A 15,843-nucleotide genomic window follows, 5' to 3' on the forward strand; every position below is an offset into this window, starting at 1 on the left:
TGACTTATTTTTTTTGTTCTTCCCAGGAAAAGAGACTCTAAGGTCTTGTGCAGACTTTTCTGTAAGACCTAATTCCACTGAAGTTAGTGCCTTGGGAAAATAACTGATTTGCCAGCCATCTGTAAGTGTATTGTAACTTTTGATTCTGAGTTCTTCTTTCTCCTGGAGAAATAATGGTAAATGAAAGTAATTTCTATGGGCAGATTCCATTTCATATAATGTGTCAACATTTAACACAGAACACCTCCTTTTGCGTTGCCCCTCAAGTGCTGATTCAGTAAAGCATTAAAGCACTGGTCTGGCAGCACTACCCAGGAATCCCTGACAGGTCGACGAGTCAGAGGTCAAGTTTGAAGGGGCTTTCCCAAAGTCAGTATTCTTCGGTGTCTTACTGTGTGCTACACAACTCATTATTTACTGCTGGACAAAGAAAGAACTATGATAAGAAGGTAGACATACTTCCCAAGAGCGCCTTCTTCTGTTTGTATTCCCAGTACCTCGCACAGTGCCAGACATGTCATGTGTGCACAGTAAACCTACGTTAAAACTGTAAACCTTATTTAAGAACTATGGGGCAAAGGTATAGAAAAAAATAAGGGAGATTTAGGAAGTGGTTAAATGATGAAAGTAGTCCTGTGTTGAAACTCAACCAGATGAATGTTATCAAACTTCTGTATGGCCTGCTAGGTCCAGAATGAAAAATCTCCTGGGACATAGGTAGTTGAGGTGACCAGATTAGCCACAGACAGGTTAGCTTTTGTTTGGATATATAAACCAATAAAACTTATTGTCCAAGGCAGGGGATAACAATGAATAAAGTCTTTTATGTTACTATATTAATTCTTATAGTAATTCTCTCTATTTAGATGCTTTTTTTTAACATCTTTATTGGCGTATAATTGCTTTACAATGGTGTGTTAGTTTCTGCTGTATTACAAAGTGAATCAGCTATACATAAACATATATCCCCATATCTCCTCCCTCTTGCATCTCCCTCCCACCCTCCCTATTCCACCCCTCTAGGTGGACACAAAGCTGATCTCCCTGTGCTATGCAGCTGCTTCCCACTAGCTATCTATTTTACATTTGGTAGTGTATATATGTTCATGCCACTCTCTCACTTTGTCCCAGCTTACCCTTCCCCCTCCCTGTGTCCTCAAGTCCATTCTCTACATCTGTGTCTTTATTCCTGTCCTGCCCCTAGGTTCTTCAGAACCATTTTTTTTAGATTCAGTAACTTGAGGGATTGACTCTTGTTTTTCTCTCATGGGCCGAATGATCGTTCTCTGAGTGACCTGCTGCTTCTTTAAGAGCATCTACTGTGTTTTCTCTCTACCAACTGCCTTTCTCTGCTAATTTTAGTTTCTGGTCCCTCATAATTTCAGCTTGCCATGGCTTCTCTGACCCCAGATATACCCCTGGCATCTTTTGGTTCAGGCTTTTTTGACTTTTGGTCCTTCTAGTAAGTGTATTGACACTCAGTATTTCCAAAATCAAATTTGTAAGCTAGGAATGTGATTGGCTTGACTCACTTTTTTGGCCCAGGCCATATATCATAGGTTGCTGCCAGGATATATACATCAGTAACCTTTGGGTTTGAAATGACCCATCACCTGTGGTCATAGAGTAGGAATCACATGGTGCAAAATATCAGCAGATGCTGTGAGCAGAGCAGGCATTAAGTGCTTTCCTGTCCAGGAAAGAGAATGGAGCATTGAAGCCAGATGGAACTGGGTTCAAGTCCCAGCTCTACTATTTGCTAGCTATGTGACCTTGGGTAACTTGTCTAATGTTATTCTCTGAAACTTAGTTTTCTCATTTATAACTTGGGGATGGTAACTGCTTTGTAGGGTTTTTGTAAGAAATAAATAAAATACTATGTGTAAAGCATGATATAGTATCTAGTACACAGGAGGTTTAATGGTAGTTATTTTATCTTATTTTAAATTTTTATTTACTTTATTATTATATTAACAGATTAATAATGATCTCAAGAAAAATAATCAATCTCCATGTCAAAGGTCAAAAGAAGCTCATACAAGAGGAAAACCAAATAGTTAGCTTATGTTGAAGGAAATGTCTGGCCTCACCATGAATTTTAAAAATGCATTTAAAAATAGCTATGAGATATATTTCACATCTGTTAAACTTGCTGAAATAAAATTGTACGTTCCAATGTTGATGGAGCAATGAAGAAAGAGTGCATTCATATTTGGTAGGTGGCATTATAGATTAGCCTAATATTCCAAATAGCACTCTCACAAAACATTTCCTTCAATTTGTAGTTCCTTTCTGGGGAAATACTTCCCAAGGAGATAATTGAAAGGAAAACTTTATTTGTACAAAATATTTATAGCTCTCTTTTTAATTCAGAGGATTTAATCATTTTAGAACCGAAAGAGACCTAGGAGATTATTTTTCCTCTAGGGCTGCATATTAAAATCATTTAGGAGCTTTTAGAAACACTCATTCTCCCATGCCCAGAGATTCAGAGTTAATTGTCTTGGAATATGGCCTGAGCCTGAGGATGGTTTAAAAACTCCTCAGGTGATTCTGATGTGTAGCCAGGATGGAGAACCACTCTTCCAATCCCACTCCATTAGGAGAACTATGACAGAACAGAACCAGAGGGGTTAAAAGGCTGCCTCCGAAGGGAACACACACATAGATGTGGTAAAAGAGCTGAGGTGAAAATGAAGATGCTCCTAATTCTTGGTTCTAACTTCTAGTCTTAGTGAATAACTGGAAATATCCATGTGGCCAACACCTAGAGACTAGGTAACAAATTATGGTGAAATAGTACAATGCATTCATTAATTGTTATTGAAAGGTACCTGTAGACAAAGTAGAACGTAGTGTGTACACACTGATGAGAACCAAGTGTGATAACGTTGTGTCCATTGCTGCCCTCATTGAGAGAGTCCCAACCGGGACTGTTGAGTTCCCCCTTGGGAGGGGCACAGGTCTCCCTTCATGCTCTTCTCCCCCCACCAGGTGGCCAAGTATCACATCTCTGTTGAGGGAATGGGGTTATCAGTGTCCAGGACTGCTGAATGGTGGACTGTCCATGCTGAACAGTGACGAATCAGAAGAATCCATTTTTTTAAATTATGGTGAAATATACCTAGCATAAAATTTATCACCTTAACCATTTTCAAGTGCACAGTTCAGTGGCATTAAGTACATTCACATTGTTGTGCAGCCATCACCACCATCCATCTCCAGAACTTTTTCATCATGCTCAACTGAAACTTTCTAGCCATTAAACAATAACTCCCCATTTCCTCCACTCCACCATCCAAGTCTCTGGCAACTACTATTCTACCTTGAATTTGACCCCAGTACCTTATATAGGTGGAATCATACAACAGCATTTGTCCATTGTGACTGGCTTCCTTCACTTAGTGTCTCCAAAGTTGAGTTCATTTTTGAAGAAAATTATTCCCTTTCTTTCTCTCTGCTCCCTTGCTCTTTCCATCAAAGGTCCATTTCCTTCCAGGTTGAGGATCACCCTAGCCCTTCTTTTGGTCTTTGCTTTCCTGTTCTAGTAACTACCCTGCCTTTTCCCTCTCCTTTTTTCTAGGCTGTCTTATCTAGTGAGCAGGATAGGAAAAGCTGGCTCTGTAAGCTTGTATCTGAAACTAGTAGTCTGAAACTTTGTTTTATTGTGTTTTTGCATCTTTGTTTCTGCTTCAGTGTAGACTAGGGGAGGAAAGGGGACTCTTATGGTATGAAAGAGAGAATAAGGGAACACAGAACACAATTAATTAATACTTGGAGACATGTGCCTGCATCAAATATAAAAATGGTATCTGCAATATTAAAAGAATTGAGGAAGCTATAGAATTTTTTCAGAGTTGGTTTGTTTTAATTATAAGGGAATATTGTGTACTGGTTAACATATGAACTCTGGATCTGGGTTATCTGAATTTGAATCCTTGCTTTAACACATTTTAGTTGTTTGTCCTGGAACAAGTTACTGAACTTCTCTGTACTCAGTTTTTCTCATTAATGAAAAAGGTATTATAATAATAGTATCTACTTTATAAATTGTTGTCAGGAATAAAGAAGTTAATACATATAAAACATTTTTAATACCACCTGGCAAATAGTAAGTACTATATAAGTGTTAGATAGCAATACTTTTTGGTCAGTGTTTTGATACTTCTGTTATCTATCACACCAACTTTGGTTAACCATATAAGGAAAAATAGATTTAAAAATTCAAGGTGACATTATTCATACTAGCCCCAAACTGGACACAATGCAAAGTTGATTCGTTGATGAACAGATAAGCAAAACATGGTGTGTCTTTTAATGAAGTACTTCTCAGCAGTAAAAAGAAGCAATCTGCTGAATCATGCAACAACATGGATGAATCTCAAAAACATCTTGCTAGGTTAAAAAAAAACAGACACAAAAGTCTACATATTATATGATTCCATTTGTATGAAATTTCTAGAAAAGGCTAAACCGTAGGGACAAATCAGGTCAGTGGTTGCCCCTCACAGCCTGTAGGTCCTGATGCAAGACGTTGACTGCATTGGCTTAATTTGGCCATTGCCCGGATACAGGCAAAATTAGAACTAGATCTAATTTTAGATCTAGATCTAGTTCATCTAGTTTAGATCGAGCTCATTTAATAACTAGACGAGATTTGGCTTCTGATAAGAGTCCTAGTCCCGGGCTTCCCTGGTGGCACAGTGGATAAGAATCTGCCTGCCATTGTAGGAGACACAGGTTCGATCCCTGGTCTGGGAAGATCCCACATGCTGCGGAGCAACTAAGCCCGTGTGCCACAACTACTGAGCCTGTGCTCTAGAGCCCGTGAGCCACAACTACTGAGCCTGCATGCCACAACTACTGAAGCCCACGTGCCTAGAGCCTGTGCTCCACAACAAGAGAAGCCACCACAATGAGAAGCCCGCGCACTGCAACGAAGAGTAGCCCCCGCTCACCGCAAGTAGAGAAAGCCCGCGCGCAGCAATGAAGACCCAACGCAACCAAAAATAAATTAAAAAAAAAAAAGAAAAAAAAAAAAGAGTCCTAGTCCCCTCCTCTAGCCCTTTTCAACGATCACCTCTCCCCTCTGCCTCCTTTCCCACCACTCTACTCATAATAAATCTGAGACTCTGGCCCGTCACGCAAAGACTTAACTGATTACATGCTGAAACATCTTTCTGGATAATTTCTAGTATAATAGGGATTTAAATTCATAAAATGACACTCTCAGGAGAGAGCATTTCAGACATGAGCTAGCAGGTAGAAGCAGAACTCTTGGAGTAAGTAGGATTTACTTTATTCCCCTCAAAATTGCTCCACATAGGATGTTGCTAATCAGCTTACACACCAGGCAAGAAAAAACAGCTGCTTTTTGGATTGATAGCACAGTTATTCAGGCTAGAAAACACCTTAGAGATTATCTGGTTGAACCCTTTATTTTATAGATGAGAAAATGGAGCTTCAGAGAGGGGAAATGATTTTTCAAAGTCACTCAATGAACAACAGGACTAGATGCCAAACGCCAATATATATATATACATACATATTTTTTAATTAGGCAACTCTGAGATAGGAAGGATACAATTAATTTACAACTTAAAAGAGCTCACCAAATAATCTGGCTGAGCTTTGCCTTCTGTTGAAAGCATTTGTATTGGAGAAATTTCTTAGAATTTAGAAATTCTTGACCACAGGGCCCGTGTCAGTCATTTTGCTTCCCTGTACCTAGCATGTGCTTTGCATAATAGGTGAGCAATGAGTGATATATTAGATTTGCTCCTTTAATTCCTATCTTTTAAAGGAGAAGGATTCTTTTGATTTTGCTTTGTACATATAAAACAACCAGTCACATTCTTTCTTATGTGCTGTGTTCATCATTTCACCTATCACATTGTACCATAGTTATTCTTTTTTTTTTTTAATTATTTGTTTGTCTGTTTTTATTTTTGGCTGTGTTGGGTCTTCATTGTGGTGTGTGGGCTTCTCATTGTCATGGCTTCTCTTGTTGCAGAGCACGGGCTCTAGGTGCACGGGCTTCAGTAGTTCTGGCAGACGGGCTCAGTAGCTGTGGCTTGCGGGCTTAGTTGCTCTGCGGCATGTGGGATCTTCCCAGACCAGGGCTTGAACCCGTGTCGCCTGCATTGGCAGGCGGATTCTTAAACACTGTGCCACCAGGGAAGCCCTGTACCACGGTTATTCTTAAGTAATCTTTGTCTACCCAACTACACAGTGGCTACTTTGAGGACGTGAGTCACCACTTGACCCTAGGGCGTAACACAGGGCCTGACACATTAGTCAGTTTTCAATAAATGCTTTATGAATTAAACTGACTAAATACAGGTCTTTCTTTTTCTGTATTATTGATACATGGGTTTTATTTGTTAACTAACCCCCCTAGCAACTTAAACTTTCTTGATTTCAGTTGGAATTTAGTTTTTGTTTGCTTTTTTTACCTTATTTCTAAAGAATATATCTTTGTTTATTCCCTCATGTATAGAAAAATGATTTGCTACTGTTTCCACTTCTATTGTAAAACAAAAATTATTAGGTGGCTAAATATAATTTATACATTTATTTTGGCTTTTAGGATACACTACAGTTAGTTAAGCTCATCATTTCACACTTATAAAAATATTAATACCCTTACAGTTAGGTTGAAGAGAAGATGTATCTACTTTAAAATTGCTTTCTTGGGCTTCCCTGGTGGCGCAGTGGTTGAGAATCTGCCTGCCAATGCAGGGGACGCGGGTTCGAGCCCTGGTCTGGGAAGATCCCACATGCCGCGGAGCAACTCAGCCCGTGAGCCACAATTACTGAGCCTGCGCGTCTGGAGCCTGTGCTCGGCAACGAGAGGCCGCGATAGTGAGAGGTCCGCGCACCGCGATGAAGAGTGGCCCCCGCTTGCCGCAACTAGAGAAAGCCCTCGCACAGAAACGAAGACCCAACACAGCCATACATACATACATACATAAATAAAAAGAATGTAAGCAGACAAATATACAATGGAATATTACTCAGCCATAAAAAGAAATGAAATGGAGGTATTTGTAATGAGGTGGATGGAGTTAGAGTCTGTCATACAGAGTGAAGTAAGTCAGAAAGAGAAAAACAAATACAGTATGCTAACACATATATACGGAATCTAAGGAAAAAAAAAAAGGCCATGAAGAACCTAGTGGCAAGACGGGAATAAAGACACAGACCTACTAGAGAATGGACTTGAGGATATGGGGAGGGGGTGGAGTGAGATGTGACAGGGTAAGAGTGTCATGGACATATATACACTACCAAATGTAAAATAGATAGCTAGTGGGAAGCAGCCGCATAGCACAGGGAGATCAGCTCGGTGCTTTGTGACCACCTAGAGGGGTGGGATGGGGAGGGTGGGAGGGAGGGAGATGAAAGAGGGAAGAGAAATGGGAACATATTGTATATGTATAACTGATTCACTTTGTTATAAAGCAGAAGCTAACACACCATTGTAAGGCAATTATACTTCAATAAAGATGTTTAAAAAAAATAAATAAATAAATAAATAAAATAAAATAAAAAATTTAAAAAAAATTTTTTAAAAATTGCTTTCTTAAAAAACTAATTGTAATTCTGGAAGCAAATATTTTTGAAATTTCCAGACTTATATAGTTATACACTTTTTAAAAAGTATTTTGCATTAGATGGTTTTCTGGGAAATTTGAAATTAACAGTAGATTAGCATTTCATTAAGTTTTCAGAAAACTGACACATGTGTAAGGGCATCATGATTAAGTCAGATTAATTGATTATACATCTATAAGGCAATTTGATTAAATCATGATTATTGATTTGTCAAAGCCCAACTAAATTTTTCATCTTTAGTTTTATTATGCAGTACAACACAGTAGGTAGTTTATTATCTGAATATTTATATTTTGGATAAATATGTTGTTAGAAAAGGCTGAATCCAGATGATGCAACAGCAGAAAGATCACTTAGGAGACTTGGTTGCGTCTAGCTTATACTTCTTTTGCCAAATCTTATTGTACACTTGTTTGAAATAGACTATTTGGCTTTCACTGGGATCCTGAGCATCAATGAATGAATGATATTTTAGCTTTTCCACAAATGTGTGTGGACTTCTCTCATTTTGCATTCTTTTTTTTTTTTAAAGTTTTGTTTTTTGTTTTTTGTTTTTAAATGAACTCCTTTATTTATTTATTTATTTTTGGCTGTGTTGGGTCTTCGTTTCTGTGGGAGGGCTTTCTCTAGTTGCGGCAAGTGGGGGCCACTCTCATCGCGGTGTGCGGGCCTCTCACTATCGCGGCCTTTCTTGTTGCGGAGCACAGGCTCCAGACGCGCAGGCTCAGTAGTTGTGGCTCACGGGCCTAGTTGCTCCGTGGCATATGGGATCCTCCCAGGCCAGGGCTCGAACCCACGTCCCCTGCATTGGCAGGCAGACTCTCAACCACTGCGCCACCAGGGAAGCCCTCATTTTGCATTCTTAACAGGGATCAAAGTTCAGTAAATATTTTAATGTGTTGATATTTGTAGCCAGTAAATCTTGACCTAATAGTTGTCTGTTACATGGGAAATATAACTAAGACTCTTCTTTGGTAAGAGTTCTTACTTCTAGTGGACATTATTGGCATATGGCACACTCTATCTATCTGACTATCTATGTATGTATGTATCTATCTGCACACACACACGCATACACACACACAGAGTTAAATGGTTATAAGGCAGTACAGGATGATATATAGGAGGCTGGGCTCTGTGTAGAACAGACCTAGGTTTGAATTTTCTGTCACATTCTAGTTGCGTGACTTTAAGAATATTAATCTCTCTAAATCTTAATTTCATAATCCATGAAATGTTTTTATGTGTGTATCATGGTCAAATAAAATACTGTAAAGTAGTTAGCATTATTAATACTTGGCATATAGCAAATGCTTATTAAATATTAGCTTGTATTATGATGATTTATATCTCTTATTTTTGCTTATTTTTCCTCTTTCTGTTTCAAGGAGATTTGAAGCAACTTACCATGCTCTCTAGAGAAATGACTCACTGGGAACTATTCCAATGGCTGGTGGATAAAACTTGGAAGAACCACTGCCATTCTGTATTGGATGTTTAGAGAACAAATGGATACTTGGGAACGTACAGCTTGGAAAATCCTTCTATGGATTCCTGACAGCAAAAATGTACGTATGCACACTGACTAGAGGTGCATTTAGATAAACAAATGCTGGGTTGAATTTGGTCAGTACTAAGTGGAATACATTCTTTTACATACATTGATTGGGTAGCTCAAAAGCTGACCCTAAGTTATGAGCGGGGACCTATATTGCACTCGAAAGACCATTTGAAAATATCTAGTTTCTTATAGACAAAGTATCATTGGATGGAGGATAAGGCAATCCGTGACAAAAAGTGCATGGGCTTTGGAATCCAAATATCTCTGAATGAATTACATTTATGTCATTTCCTAGCTGTGTGCTCTTTGGTAAATGACTTCACCTCTCGAAGCCTCAGTTTCCTCATCTATAGAAGGTAATGATACCTACCTTATAGGGCAATATGAGAATTAAATGAGCTAATGTATATAAAGTGCCTGTCAGAGTATCTGGCACTTGATAGGTTCTCAACAGTCTTAACTGGAGTTATCATCAAGGAAGGAATTATAAAGTAGGCTACGATATTGGGTCTGTTCAATATTTTGGTAGATACAAGTGGATCTGTATTTAGTTGATGTAATATCACATCAGGACATAACCTTCTCCGTACATATAATCTGAACAATGAGCTTTTAAATTATTACTTTCGGTAACAATAGTTGACATTTACTGAGTCTTCATTTGTGGCAATCACTAGGTTAAGTGCTTTCTCTGCATTATCACATTGATCTCCATAGCAGTCCCCTAATTTGGATGTTATTATCCCCATTTTATAGAGAAAGGAAATGAAACTTAAGGAGAAATACACTGCTTAGAGTTACCTGGCTATTAACTGCCATCGGTGGCCTAGAATCAAGGTCTGATCTGAGTCCAAAGTGCAGGCTCTTGCCACCAGGTTATACCACCTCTGAATTTGTGACATATTCTAAAAACAAAGAAAGAGAATCTCTTGTTAGATAGACTGACCCTACTCTGACTTTAGGAAAGATAAAACTTGTTGCTTCTTAAAGGCTTTAGTTAATGAATAGGGAATCAAAGATTCAAACTTGAAGCTATAACCTACTTTGTAAATTTTCCTGAAATGAGAGAAACGGTGATCGTCAAGCCAAAATTTCCACCACATGTGACCCATTTCTTACTTGCTTGTCTCTAGTTAGCCTCGTGTTCTTTTTTTCACCTTGTGTCTTTTAAATGTATTGTACATGGGTTATGAACAGCACATACAGAACCGTATCTTGGCATTAAAATTCCATGAAGTCCATTTTGGGAATCAGATTACTGCACCTATTTTTAGCTCTCAACACAAACCACTCTTTCCATTATGCTTTTAAATATCCTGTGATAAAATTATATTGAAAACAGCTCTTATAGCCAAATTAAAATCCTACATTTGGTTTAATCAGGCCAGAGCCATTGACTGGCATTAATGTAATTAATTACTGAGGCAGCTATCTGCCAGGGCCTCCTTCTTCCTCTCGGTTTAGGACTACCCTCCCCATTTGGTGCTATATTTATCTGCTCTCTTGGCCATAAAAGGCTGGCTGTGTGGCTCTGACATTCTACTGCCTGACCACATGCATTATTTTTGAACTGGCCCCAGGGTCCTGTCTTTAGCCCTGCCTCTTAACTTTTTCTTGGATTCAACCTACGTGGGTTTTTCATTCTCTCATCCAGCTCCACAGTCACGTCGGAACATTTCCACTACCATCACTCCTTTGGAAACTGGTAAGTGTGACCTTGAGGCAGAAGAATGCACTTGATATTTTATGTGCTCAACAGCACTGCAGTGTGTGTGGTTTCTTTCTATCTTCTGAGCTCAGCAGTTTTCTCAAAGAGATGTAAGAATAGCAGAGAAATAGGAAAGTGGCGCTCCGGGGAAGGAAAACGAGCGGCAGGGTGCCAGTTTGTGCTGGCACAGCTCTTCTCTCAGATCAGTGGATTCTTTTAAAATTAAGCTACTGTTCCTGGAACTATAAAAAGATAATAGCTGTCTCAGATAGAACTGTAAGCGTGAGTCAAGTACTCTTTCCAAGTTACAATTCAGTGGTTTGGTTGAAACCTGGAATGGGTAAGGTAACAAGAAATCATGTGTTTTCTATCCTCCATACGCCTACAATACTCCCTGATTACATATTAGATCAAAAGGAGTAAACTAGCTCTGAAGTCACTAGTTTCTAATTCAGTGATTTTGCTCTGACAGTGCCATGTGGATGAATGTAAGGGTACATTGGGTATTTCTAATCGGAAAATGGTTAAGCAATATTTCAGAGGCAACAAAGAGCCCCACATCATTATCCTAAAGTTAGTATCTTCTGTAAAGAATTTTTATCAGCTTTCAGCCTCTAATGCCTGTACAAAAGTATCATGTCACAGTTACAACTATGCAGTTAGTGTCTCTTCCTAAATTCCCAAATTATTTTCAGGAAAAAACACAGGTCTTAAAGGAATGGAAGACAACCAAACCATCTTTCCTCCCAATACACTCTAACTGTCATGTGTTGGGGATAATCCTCACTTACTTGATGAAGAGAAGGTAGTTGTACCTTTGTTCCAGAGGTCAGAGCTATGACAACCAGCTGAGTTGACATAAGGCCAAAGCCTGTTTACTTGTAATATATTATCTCTGTGCTTGGAATATTAAGTATTATTAAAAATAAATATATTTGGGGAAAATAGAAATAAAGAGAATGGAAAATAGAATTGAGGCAAGACATTTAAAGATTTTATTTTGTGAAAATAACAGCATTTCAAGTTATTTGGGTTCTGAATTTAGCTTATAACATAATACACAGGAAGGTCATTCATTATTTATTTGGACATCATTCAAATAACATTTGCTGTGTTGCAGTGTAGTATGTATCATTACAGAAACTTACCAAACATCTTTATAAATGCCTGATCATATACTTCTATATTTATATATTCAACCCTTTTGTTTTATAAAAATGTATCTAATAATTATTCATTACACCTGATCATCATTCTGTGTATTTTAGAACAGAAAATAGCAATCTGTTTAAGGGTTGAAGCAAAGTTGCTTGCTAGTAGCTATTTTTTTCCTCTTGGGAAATGCCATGTAGACTGATATCTTCCATGAGCCCTAACATAAATATTTCTGGAATGAAGTTTACTGGATTTTCTTCTCTAGGGAATACATGCTGACTGTTTAGTTTAAATAAAAAGATTTAAAAAATATGGTTCTGAAGAACCTAGAGGCAGGACAGGAATAAAGACACAGACGTAGAGAATGGACTTGAGGACATGGGGAGGGGGAAGGGTAAGCTGGGACGAAGTGAGAGAGTGGCATGGTTATATATATATACTACCAAATGTAAAATAGATAGCTAGTGGGAAGCAGCTGCATAGCACAGGGAGATCAGCTCGGTGCTTTGTGACCACCTAGAGGGGTGGGATAAGGAGGGTAGGAGGGAGACACAAGAGGGAGGAGATATGGGGATATATGTATATGTATAGCTGATTCACTTTGTTATAAAGCAGAAACTAACACACCATTGTAAAGCAATTATACTCCAATAAAGATGTTAAAAAAAAAAAGTAGATTTTAAAAAAAAATTTTTTTAAGAGGTGAAAATTTTTATAAGGTGTTGAAATAAAAACACAAAAAATTGAAAACTTCTCCACACTAGTCATTTAAAATCCATTGAAATATTATTCTCTACCTGTCCTTAAAATCACTCCTATCTTCTAAGCCAAGCATTTCTCAAACTTCAGTGTACATTGGAAACACTTTGAGAAATTGTGTAGAATTCAGTCTCCTGCTCCCCCTCTCACCAAAGATCCTCATTTGTTAAGTCTGAGGTTTGGCCTGGAAATCTGCAGGACTAATGACAAGAAAACATAAGTAATAATAAAAGGGAAACAGCTTTTCAGCTCATCGTAGAAACTGTTTTTATATTTATCTCATTGTTTTTAATGGAACTGAATTGAAGAGCAAGCTTGTCTTGTACTTTAAAAGGCTTTCTAAAAAGTAGATTTATTTTTTTAATTAATTAATTAATTAATTAATTAATTAATTATGGCTGTATTGGGTCTTCGTTGCTGCGCGCGAGCTTTCTCTAGTTGCGTCGAGCAGAGGCTACTCTTTGTTGTGGTGCACGGACTTCTCATTGCTGCGGCTTCTCTTGCTTCAGAGCACTGACTCTAGGCGCGCAGACTTCAGTAGTTGTGGCACGTGGGCTCAGTAGTTGCGTCTCACGGGCTCTAGAGCACAGGCTCAGTAGTTGTGGCTCATGGGCTTAGTTGCTGTGCGGCATGTGGGATCTTCCTGGACCAGGGATCGACCCCGTGTCCCCTGCATTGGCAGGTGGATTCTTAACCACTGCGCCACCAGGGAAGTCCTAAAATGTAGATTTAAACTTGACAGAAAGTGTGGCAAGTTTAGAAGGATTCAGTCCTCATTTAGAATTTTTTTAAAAGATTTGAAAAATTTATTACAACTAATTTCACTTGTAAAAAATTTGACATGCACAAAAGCATTAAAAATGGAAGAGGGGGGCTTCCCTGGTGGTACAGTGGTTAAGAATCCACCTGCCAATGCCGGGGACACAGGTTTGAGCCCTGGTCCAGGAAGATCCCACATGCCGCACAGCAACTAAGCCTGTGTGCCACAACTACTGAGCCTGCGCTCTAGAGCCCGTGAGACGCAACTACTGAGCCCACGTGCCACAACTACTGAAGCCTGCACGTCTAGAGCCAGTGCTCTGCAGCAAGAGAAGCCACCTCAATGAGAAGCCCACTCACCGCACCGAAGACCCAATGCAGCCAAAAATAAACAAATAAATAAATAAATGTTTTAAAAATGGAAGAGGGGACTTCCATAAAACCACTACTTCATCCAGGGTTGTCAATATGGCTGATATGTTTCTGTCAGTGGACAGATTATTCAAGAAAGATAATACAGTCTGAAGTCTCCCCTCTCTATGCTAAGCAAACCTATTTTTGACTTTCAGTAGGACTGTTAGGTCACGTTCACAACGCAAACTGCTACACTGATGACTGACTTTCTTGCTTCTTTATGTGGGAAGACTAGAAGCCTTCATGTTCTTAATGGAATTTTTCTGCCTTGACACTATACCTTTTTGAAGTATTTGTGAAATTCAAGAGAGATTGTTATATGACAATATAAGCATCCTCCAGGGTTCAGTCCTAGGACTTTCATTCTCATCTATTTTTTTTTAGCATTGAATAGCATCTAAATGCTGGTGAGTCCCAAATGTAAGTCTCCATCCTGAACCTTTACCCTGTGTTCCAGAGTCACATACCCAACTTAATCTCTTAATTAAGTTTAAGATTAATCACTTAATCTCTCCACTCGGGTGTCTAGCAGGTATCTCAAATGTAGAATGTCTCAAACCAGTCTCCTGTTCTTCCATTCTGAACTGCTGTTTTGTTACACTCCTGGCTCATCTCAGTTAATAGCAGTTTTAGTCTTCCAATTACTCAGGCAAAATCCTTGGAGCCATCTCTCATTCCTCTCTTTCACACCCTAATCCAGAACCTTCAGCAAATGCTATTGGTTCTACCTGCAAAACATGCAGGGTCTGATCACTTCTCACACTTCCACTGCTACCACTATAATCTCTAGCCTGGACTATTGCAGTGGCCTTTATATTAATTTGCTAGGGCTGCCATAACAAAGTACCATAGACTGGGTGGCTTAAACAACAGAAATTTATCTTCTCATGATTCTGGAGATTAGAAATCTGAGATCAAGGTGTCAGCTGGGCTGGTTTTTCTGAGGCCTCTCTCCTGGCTTGTAGATGGTCATCGTCTTGTGTCTTCACACAGTCTTCCCTCTGTATATGTACATATCTGTGTCCTAATTTCCTCTCCTTATAGGGATGCCAATCATGTTGTATTGGATTAGAACCTATCCTAATGACCTCAGTTTAACCTCACTTCTTCTGTAAAGATCTTATCTCCAAATACAGTCACATTCTGAAGTACTAAAGGTTAGGATGTCTATATATGAATTTTGGGGGGGATACAACTCAGCCCATAACAGCCTTCTAATTGGTCTCCTGGCTTTCACTCTTGTCTCTCAACAGTCTATTCTCAGACTCAGCAAGAGTGATTCTCAGCTCAGAACCTTCCAATGACTCCTTAGCCCTTTCAGAATAGAATTCAAAGTCCTTACAGTCACCTATAGGACACTACACTATCTGCCCTCCCCACCCTCCACCTCTCTGACATCATCTTCTATACCTCTCCCTGCACCTCCCTCACTCCACGCAGCCTCACTGGCCTATTTGCCATGCCTGGAGTACAACAGGCAGGCTCACACCCCAGTGCCTTTGCAATGGTCTTCTAACCAGAACACTTCCCCCCAGATATTCTCATGCTCAGATGTCACTTTCATGCTCAGTCATCATCATCATCCCTGATGATGCTGTTTAAATTGCATCCCATCCCACCTTCTTGTTTTATTTTTCTCTATAGCATTTAGCAGGTTCTAATATACTTTACACTTTATTTTCTCTATTTGTCTATCTCTTGCAATAGATTATAAGGTTGTATATAGGGTTATCAGAGCAGGGATTTTGTTTGTTTTGTTCATCTCTGTATTTCCTGTGCTGGAATAGTACCAGGCTCAAAATAGGTTCTCAGTAATTATTTGTTGAATGAAAACCACATTGGCTGGCCGCAGACTCTTCATCATTACATA

At 39.0% G+C, this 15,843-nt stretch overlaps 1 protein-coding gene across 3 annotated transcripts in view; it reads left to right on the forward strand.

Moving 5' to 3' along the window:
• The first annotated feature begins 10,732 nt into the window (after positions 1 to 10,732).
• MYOM1 (myomesin 1) overlaps positions 10,733 to 15,843 on the forward strand; it is a 136,181-nt gene continuing 131,070 nt past the window's right edge. For 2 of the 3 annotated variants that reach the window (XM_036875046.1, XM_036875047.1), the window contains exon 1: positions 10,734 to 10,883. The gene's annotated coding sequence lies outside the window, so the exon portion shown is untranslated. Of the gene's footprint in view, positions 10,884 to 15,843 lie in introns of all 3 variants that reach the window. The other variant, XM_036875048.1, reaches the window with a different exon arrangement.

The sequence above is a fragment of the Balaenoptera musculus genome, chromosome 14 (genome assembly GCF_009873245.2).
Source record: "Balaenoptera musculus isolate JJ_BM4_2016_0621 chromosome 14, mBalMus1.pri.v3, whole genome shotgun sequence".
Taxonomy (NCBI): domain Eukaryota; kingdom Metazoa; phylum Chordata; class Mammalia; order Artiodactyla; family Balaenopteridae; genus Balaenoptera; species Balaenoptera musculus.